The sequence below is a fragment of the Saccoglossus kowalevskii genome, chromosome 1 (genome assembly GCF_978046115.1).
Source record: "Saccoglossus kowalevskii chromosome 1, keSacKowa6.1, whole genome shotgun sequence".
Taxonomy (NCBI): Eukaryota; Metazoa; Hemichordata; class Enteropneusta; family Harrimaniidae; genus Saccoglossus; species Saccoglossus kowalevskii.
In genome coordinates, this window is record NC_140641.1 from 37,421,882 (window position 1) to 37,430,544 (window position 8,663).

Consider the following 8,663-nt stretch of genomic DNA (forward strand, 5'->3'; position numbering starts at 1 on the left):
GGAGGGGGTGGTTGACTTGGGAAACGTATGCACAACAGTGTAATCTCCCTGCGTTGGGGTGGGGCTGGGGTGGTTGACTTGGGAAACGTATGCACAACAGTGTAATCTCTCTGGGTGCAGGTGGGGTGGGGGTGGTTGACTTGGGAAATGTATGCACAACAGTGTAATCTCTCTGGGTTGGGGTGGGGTGGGGTGGGGTGGTTGACTTGGGAAAAGTATGCACAAGAGTGTAATCTCTCTGGGTTGGGGTGGGGCTGGGGTGGTTGACTTGGGAAACGTATGCACAACAGTGTAATCTCTCTGGGTTGGGGTGGGGCTGGGGTGGTTGACTTGGGAAACGTATGCACAACAGTGTAATCTCTCTGGGTGGGGAGGGGGTGGTTGACTTGGGAAATGTATGCACAACAGTGTAATCTCTCTGGGTGGGGGTGGGGTGGGGCTGGGGTGGTTGACTTGGGAAACGTATGCACAACAGTGTAATCTCTCTGGGTTGGGGTGGGGTGGGGGTGGTTGACTTGGGAAACGCATGCACAACAGTGTAATCTCTCTGGGTGCAGGTGGGGTGGGGGTGGTTGACTTGGGAAACGTATGCACAACAGTGTAATCTTTCTGGGTTGGGGTGGGGGTGGTTGACTTGGGAAACGTATGCACAACAGTGTAATCTCTCTGGGTTGGGGTGGGGCTGGGGTGGTTGACTTGGGAAACGTATGCACAACAGTGTAATCTCTCTGGGTTGGGGTGGGGCTGGGGTGGTTGACTTGGGAAACGTATGCACAACAGTGTAATCTCTCTGGGTGGGGAGGGGGTGGTTGACTTGGGAAATGTATGCACAACAGTGTAATCTCTCTGGGTGGGGGTGGGGCTGGGGTGGTTGACTTGGGAAACGTATGCACAAGAGTGTAATCTCTCTGGGTGGGGGAGGGGGTGGGGTGGTTGACTTGGGAAAAGTATGCACAAGAGTGTAATCTACCTGGGTGAGGGGGGTGGGGTGGGGTGGTTGACTTGGGAAACGTATGCACAACAGTGTAATCTCTCTGGGTGGGGGTGGGGTGGGGGTGGTTGACTTGGGAAACGTATGCACAACAGTGTAATCTCTCTGGGTGGGGGTGGGGGTGGGGTGGTTGACTTGGGAAAAGTATGCACAAGAGTGTAATCTCTCTGGGTTGGGGTGGGGCTGGGGTGGTTGACTTGGGAAACGTATGCACAACAGTGTAATCTCTCTGGGTTGGAGTGGGGTGGGGGTGGGGGTGGTTGACTTGGGAAACGTATGCACAACAGTGTAATCTCTCTGGGTTGGGGTGGGGCTGGGGTGGTTGACTTGGGAAACGTATGCACAACAGTGTAATCTCTCTGGGTTGGGGTGGGACTGGGATGGTTGACTTGGGAAACGTATGCACAAGTGTAATCTCTCTAGGTGGGGGAGGGGGTGGTTGACTTGGGAAATGTATGCACAACAGTGTAATCTCTCTGGGTGGGGGTGGGGCTGGGGTGGTTGACTTGGGAAACGTATGCACAAGAGTGTAATCTCTCTGGGTGGGGGAGGGGGTGGGGGTGGTTGACTTGGGAAAAGTATGCACAAGAGTGTAATCTACCTGGGTGAGGGAGGGGGTGGTTGACTTGGGAAACGTATGCACAACAGTGTAATCTCTCTGGGTGGGGGTGGGGTGGGGGTGGTTGACTTGGGAAACGTATGCACAACAGTGTAATCTCTCTGGGTGGGGGTGGGGCTGGGGTGGTTGACTTGGGAAAAGTATGCACAAGAGTGTAATCTCTCTGGGTAGGGGTGGGGGTGGTTGACTTGGGAAACGTATGCACAAGAGTGTAATCTCTCTGGGTTGGGGTGGGGTGGGGGTGGGGGTGGTTGACTTGGGAAACGTATGCACAAGAGTGTAATCTCTCTGGGTGGGGGTGGTGTTGGGTGTTCATGAGGTGATCTTGATTACTGTGTTGTTTTATAGTTTGTTACATTTACTAGTATTAATTGCATTTAAAAATGTCTTTTTGCAAGGGTGGGGTACGAGGGACGCGTGTGTGAATGTTTAAGTTTGTAAGTGAATCTTGGGGTAGTTCACTGCTAAAAATATTGTGATATCCCCCACTCATACTAATTTGCCTCTCACAAATTTCCTCTCATTTTAATGACAGTAAAGATGACTTTAGAAAAATTATTTGCATTTATCATATCAGATAATATTATTATTGGATGAGGTAGAGTACTAAAGAACACATGCAAGCAACAATAAACACATACATTTGGGGAAATCTGTATCAATAGTGCAGATAACAACTAAAATATGTAATTTATAAAATATGTAAATATCAACACATATGTCCCAACCAAATTTAGGTCATTTTACAAATTCAAAACGCTATACCCAGAGTAAAAGACAATTTCTTGTAATTGCAATTTTTATTAAACTGTAATTCTGCCACTCCCCAATGAAGGTTTTAGCATAAAAACTAATCAGAGTACCGGTACACACTGTTTTTTTTTATATTCTTTTCACATTGTACCCACGCAAGCGAGAAAACCAAACATGTGAATTTACATCACAAAACAGGGGAATGTTGGCAAAGAAAAGGATAGTGTAAGAAAAGTCCCCAAGCATAGCTCCCAAGTGTACAGCATATGCTCATTCAAAGTCAGGTTACCAGTATTAAGTCATTAGCATGGAGCTCCATGGTCATTATGTTATGGCCGTATAAGTGGATATATTTATAGCAAGATTTTTATGGTAAAGTCCCTGTATTAATGATATTTAATAAATATAATAAATACAACAAATATTTGCAATTTGCAAGGCATTTTATAGAAGCCCAACCAAATTATTTGATATATGTAACAATAAACATGTTTCAAGATCACTCTTCGGCAAAAAATTACATATCTCAAGTTGTGGGGACTGAATGTACACATACACATGCACCTGTTAAAAACCTTGCATCGCCTCTCTTACTTTCTTCTTGCTTTGATGCTCCTAAACAATAGTCTTTTCAAGAGGTTGGTATTACTTTACACCTTGACAATAGGCCATGGGGTTGGCTCAAAACTGGCTGCTCTCAGTACACATACCATGCCACCCAATTAAGGTAGAAGCCTAGTCATAATTTTTGACAAAATTGGTCATAAATCGCATGACAATGTTCATTAGTTTGTTATGTACAATCACGAAGCTAATGTCCTATGGTACAATGAAATAGCATTATTTTGTGTGTTAAGTTAAGCTTTTTGAGAAACGTGTCCTAATATTTTTTGAAAATTGCTATTTTTAGAACAATTCCATAGAACACAATGTGAAAGAAAAATTGCATTTTTTGACACTTTTTAAAACCCAGATTTTTTAAATAATTAAGAACAACAAAAAGTACTCCATCATTAACAATATATGATTTTTTGAGCCTATGTCACCAGGCTAGATTTGGAGATTTTGCATAATATCTCTGCCATAGGAACATGTGGTAAAAATGTTATAATAGCGTCAAAATGGCGACTTTCCACTAAAATACAACCATCAATTTCTCAAAAAAAAGGCTGGTGACCCCAACTTTTTTTAGGTCAATATCCTTATATTACCTTGGAGTACATTTTATTGCAAAATGAATAAATTCTGGGTTTTTAAATTTATGAGTAGGCTTCTACCTTAATAACATTTTTTTGTTTCTGTTCGGAAATTATTTGAAAAAAAGATTATTTATTTAGGAGTAAAAAAAAAAACAGTCTTTGATGGGCACCCCAATAATTTCTTGTCAAATTCCTAAAATGTTTTCATATGTGATTTTGGATTTCCAACTATGTCAACCATCTAAAAGCTGAGTGATCGCCAAAGATGGTACTGTATTGTTTTTTCTTTTCTTTTTTACTGAAATAAAGTAATAATCAAATTTTAGTGCTTTTTAAAATGTTTTTTACAGAAAAAGTGGCTTTTCTGAATTAAATTTCTTTGAAACTTAAATGCGATTACTTCAGATTACTTCACAAGTGACCTTTTATGGCCTGGCTTGTATACATTGCATACATCTCTGCTAAAATGGGATGATACCATTCAACCCAAAGGAGAAGTCATTTTAGCCCAAGACAAGAAATGATCAAACAACAATAAGCACGATGAAACGTACAATTTACTGACATTATGATGAACTCGGACAATCTTTATATTGTCGAGATTTCTGACAAAGTCGTCTTTATTCTACCACACAATGCCGTCAGTCGAGGTTGTCGACCCCTTCGTATAAATGGAACGACCCGAACATGAAAACAAGATTGGCATACCTACACACATACAGCCTAGGTTGGAATATTTTGATAAAACCATGGTAAAACTTCCGATCTGTAAAGTGTCACACGGGGTCTTGAAAAACACCCCAGATCATCGAAATGAACAAATCGGACCCTGCTTTCATGTAAACATTTACGTATGACGTACACCACTGGTGAGTAAAACTTTATCGAACTGTTACGGTTGTGTGTAGCTAGGTGCACGGTCAATCACTGGCACCAACATTCCATAAACAACAGCTGCACCCACACGAATCACTACACTTGCGAAGTGCCCAGAATACGAAACACGAGTATAATAAAAACTGACGTTAAACTTACTTGAAAACACAGAGAAAAACGGCCGAAACAGGACAGAAGAGACGATACCCGTTCAGACGATTCAAGCGAGGTGGGAACGACGTAATGTTATTCACACACGTGATCTCTTTATTTCCGTTTGATTGGCTGGTAGAATGGTGATTGGCATGGAATGTTTATCTAAGTTTTCTGTATGGAGGTTGCACTCATTGACCGTCATAAACCGATACACTATGTCAAAAACAAATTGCACTAGATTTTAGCGGTTGAAAATAAATCGAGTTGCATCTGTTTCTTACAGATGCACCTGAAGGGCTGTTGACTTTTATTTTCCACAATGGAGTAAACAGCAAGAAAAGAGCTGTTTTCTGACTGGGAGTGTGATTACAGGAAAGAACGGCAAAAGTAATAAAATGTTTTTACAAGCAACAAAAATTACTATTCAGCCGTGGTTTCCGGTGTTATCATAAGTGCTACGTCTGTGTCAATCGCATAACTAACATCCCACATTTGCTTATTTTTATTTTTGCATGTATGTGTTTAACAGACTGTATGGCCATTTTTATTTATTACAAATAATTCCGTGTTACAGACATTCACTTGCGTAAATGGGCCAAAAATTAGATACTATCATAGACTGACCTTTAGCCGCAAAACAAATTAACCGAAAAGACCACACTTAAACAAGCGGCAACCACATCCATATTACCATAAAACAAATGAACGATCTACTATATCTCAAAAGGACAGTTTTTTTTAACTGTTTGTTATCACTTGACATTGCCAAGAACAGTGTTAGGCATGAATCGTCTATATTCGAGTGGGGACGTAGAAAATATATTATTTTAGCTTCGGGACATCTCAGTCCCTCCCATAGATACCAAATGACCAATCCTTATGAAACTACTTGTATCAATAACCTAAATAATTCAAAGAATTCTCCAATAAAATAGTAATATAGCTGATTTGCAGCGTCTCTAATTTACATATAAATTAAAATAATGTAATAATATTGTGAGTAATGTTAGTTTGTGGCCATGCACCGAAGCAGGACTTCATCTAATAGCGCCCTCTAGTGGTTTGTCTCGATGTCAGTATTGCATTAATATGTAATTGCTTTACCATAGTACTGTTCACATTGGCGTCACTGTCAAAATTCTTACCTAAATGAGTGGCCCGTCCATCCTACAAATATGTGAATAATGTAATCACAGATTTCTATTGACAAACCAATCTTTCACTATTTACATGAAAACGGAGACACAAATATGGAATTCTATTTTAAGCATTGATACATTCCATATCCATGACTTACCATCTATTCTGTAATAAAGAAGTACATCACAGTTCAAAGAGCGACTGTCACTATGGAAACCATCTTTGCCTGAGGGGCGGGATTAAATGAAATAATAGTTCAAAAATGCACTCGAGGGTGAACAATATCAATAAATTGCTAGTTTCAAATATTCTTTTCTGTGCTTGTGTTGGAACAATTCAAGTTCTGGGATTTCAGTTCAGGAATTATAGTATAGTAGAAAGTTGATATATACAAACTAGAAGCAATTAATTATAAAATAATAAAAAAACTTATTGCATGATTTACAAATATAAATAAAATTTTGAGACAATTTCATGGTTCAGCTGCACTTGAAATATGATTAGTGAGGTTCACAGAAAATAGAAAGGATCTAAGGACCGCTAGGACTTAAGAGTGAAATCTGAAGTGAGAAGGATCCGGTTGCTGACCCCTATGGTGATATAAGGCCACCAATGTCTCAGCATAATGAAATGTAAACACTATTGTCCTGCTTTGAGATATTTATTTATTGAACCTTACTTGAAATTGTGTAAATGCAAAATAAAACATTCTAATCTATTTTGTCTCATTTTTATATTTTAATTTGCCAGCTCTATCACTACTGCATTAAGACAATATACTGCCACAGTTTTGTCGTAAAAGTATTTTTTTGCTGGGATTTTATTTTTCTAAACTTGTATTCCCCATCACTACCAATGTAAATTTTGTTACATGTCACAATTAAGTTTCCTATAAAATATCCAATGTCTAATGTTGTTGAGCCTGAAGTCGTATATGGCTATCATTTGCTCTTTATTTCTAGATTTCAATCATTCACTTAAGTACATTACATTTACCATTTTTGTCTTTGTGTTGACATCAGTTACCTTGTACTTGTTTATGTTTAACTTAGTCATGCCATTCATCTACAAAGGTCATCGAGTCATCTGTAGACAAGCAATGATTGGACCATTACGAATGAAATGACCAGCCACATTTTGACCTTTGCTCTTTAATGACATCATTCAGTAAATACCATGCAGTCATTAGTAGGACTTTAGTGGTAAATTTGACCACATGTCAAGGATCCATACCCATAATCACTCACATTAAAATTTGTTGCCATAATTTCAAGGATTTTACTTTTAATTAGCCAGGGACATCACTTTTACAACATATGTAATATATATTTCAGGTTTGTTTCATGGTGTTCTGCAGATACTAAGGGATGGACTAATGGTACTGGTAATCTTGGGAGATTTTAGGAAAAAATGTATACATCACAGCAGTATTTCTAGACACATCATTGGTTTCTGCTTTCATGATTGATAATGTTGCATATATTTTTATTTCCCCTCACATTACAATGACTAACTCAACCCTATAAATTGATATGTCCGAGGCATGCCTCCACTCAGTTCCAGTTTGGCATGATTTTTCTCTCCATATAGGTTATTCTCAATCTGTATAAACACTGTCAGTTTGTAATATCCATTGAAAAGTAAACTTTCAAACACATGGGAATGACAAATATACAGCAATGCTGGGCACATTCCAACTACTGCCAAATATTGCTCTGCTAGGTCATTGTGATAAGATGCGTCTCTTTCAGTAAAAGCTTAGCTTGACACCCCCACAAACTATCTAACCCTTCAGTTCCGAACATGTTTTAAGCCAAAATTATGTCAAAAAATAGACATTTATCAGTCCAATAATTGTGCATCTACCTTGCAGGGAAGGCAAACAAGCATCACCAACAAATTCTTTTATTGACATAGCAACAATCAAAGTTCATTTTATAAATGTCTCCATCAATCCCCATTTTTGGGAATAACATTTTAGTATTTAAGTGTCAAAAATCCTGGCAAATTTCACAATTGTGTGTCAGAATTAGCATATTCATACTTACTCCAAAAAACATGTATCGATGCTTAACAAAAAAATATAGATTTTGATCTAAAGAAGTGTTACTAATTTGGGAAGCTTACATATTAAATAATAAATTTTCATTATAAAGTGCTCTGTCCACTAATGGAATGGAGTGACCTGCACTTTTATCCACATAGCAGTGAGGCAGGGCACAGTCTGCCAAATAAGAAGGGAGACTGACAAATTCCAGTATCAAAATAGCAATATTGAAACCTGGCGATATTTAAATGACCATGAAATCTACAAAATTCTAAAACAAATACCAGTCATATGTAGAAGACACTGGATGGCAGGAGCTATATGAAATCTGGAACAGCTGGATATTTCTATCTTGGGAATATGATCTTTGTACAGTAATGCATCTACTGTAATGTAAACATTATTGCTTTTAAATTTAGAACATTGAAATTCGTACAGGGCAGTAATCCATAGAACACCAGATATTCTATTCTGTTGCTACAAGTCAGTTTCTTTAACACAAGCCCACATGTCTATTCTTAATTTCAGCACACCTCACTGTCACAGGACCCCAGTATTATGATTCATAGTAAATTGGATACAGAATTGGAGACTAGAATATCAGAAAAAAACATTTTAAATCTTGGTTTCCAATCACTAGGCAGTTGAAGGTATATGTTTGATTCATTGATCATTCCCAGGCTTTTCCCAGATTACCAGACAAGGTGAATTATGCATGCAATTGTCAGTTCTTCAAGATTAGAGTAAAAAAAAAAATGTTAAAAGTCAATGAACCCAAATGTCATACATTTATCACAGCATAGGCATGTCTGGAATGCCAGCAATGTATTCAACAGCTGGTGTGTTTATAAGGCCACGCCCGACTCGCCTAACTATACAGAT

General features: G+C 38.8%; 1 protein-coding gene across 9 annotated transcripts in view; it reads right to left on the reverse strand.

The window, feature by feature from the left end:
- The window catches only part of LOC100372343 (uncharacterized), a 35,303-nt gene extending 30,595 nt beyond the window's left edge, over positions 1 to 4,708 (reverse strand). For all 9 annotated transcript variants that reach the window (XM_085501789.1, XM_085501781.1, XM_085501765.1 and 6 more), the window contains exon 1: positions 4,598 to 4,708. The gene's annotated coding sequence lies outside the window, so the exon portion shown is untranslated. The remainder of the gene's footprint in view (positions 1 to 4,597) is intronic.
- Positions 4,709 to 8,663: the final 3,955 nt, after the last annotated feature.